The 681-nt window shown below is 71.5% G+C and overlaps 1 protein-coding gene across 2 annotated transcripts in view; it reads left to right on the top strand.

The window, feature by feature from the left end:
* Positions 1–681, top strand: part of BCOR (BCL6 corepressor) — a 54074-nt gene that overhangs the window by 2103 nt on the left and 51290 nt on the right. The window lies entirely within an intron of this gene.

Raw genomic sequence — 681 nt, forward strand, 5'->3', positions numbered from 1 at the left:
GGGCTGTGCGGGATCCGGCCGCATGCAATGGCCCCCCTCCCTCCGCCTCGCCTCGGGCACTTCGCCCCGGGTGCCAAGCGCCCTTAGCCCCCTGCGAGATGCTCTCTCGCCCCCTCCCCCGCTGTAAGCCGTGCCCGCGGCCCTGCAAGTCTCCCGAGGCTGGAAGGGGCCTCCAGGGCTGTGCTAGCGCAAGAGGGGCTCGACCCTGCCACCTCGGTGTCATGAGCACCGGCTGCAAACTCCGCTGGGTAACCTTCGGAGCCTGGCAGCTGAGCTCGACGACGCGTAGCGAGCTGCCCTGCCCTGCCCTGCTCGGCGCGGGGCTCTGCCTGGCGCGGGCAGCGGGCGTGGGAGGCTCCCCGCAGGCAGGGCCGGGTGGGGCACGTCGCCGCCCGGGTCGTGTGCAAGCTCGCCAGCCATTTTAAGTCTCCCCAGCGATGGTGCTTCCTTGCAAAACTTTCTTCCCGCTTGCTCCCGGCGCCGAGAGCCGTGCACGCATCGAGCCCGGGGAGGCGGCGCCGCTGCTCTCTGCAGGCTCCAGCGCGTGGCAGCCGCAGGGCACCCGTGATGCCCGGCCCGGGGAGGAAACTCCGGCGTGCGGAGAGAGGGGAGGGGCAGGGGGGAGTGATGCCACCCCCTTCCCCCCCTTCCCATTCGGGGCGATAGGAAGCTCCTTTTGGG

Source organism: Alligator sinensis, unplaced genomic scaffold (assembly GCF_000455745.1).
Source record: "Alligator sinensis unplaced genomic scaffold, ASM45574v1 scaffold243_1, whole genome shotgun sequence".
Lineage (NCBI taxonomy): Eukaryota > Metazoa > Chordata > Crocodylia > Alligatoridae > Alligator > Alligator sinensis.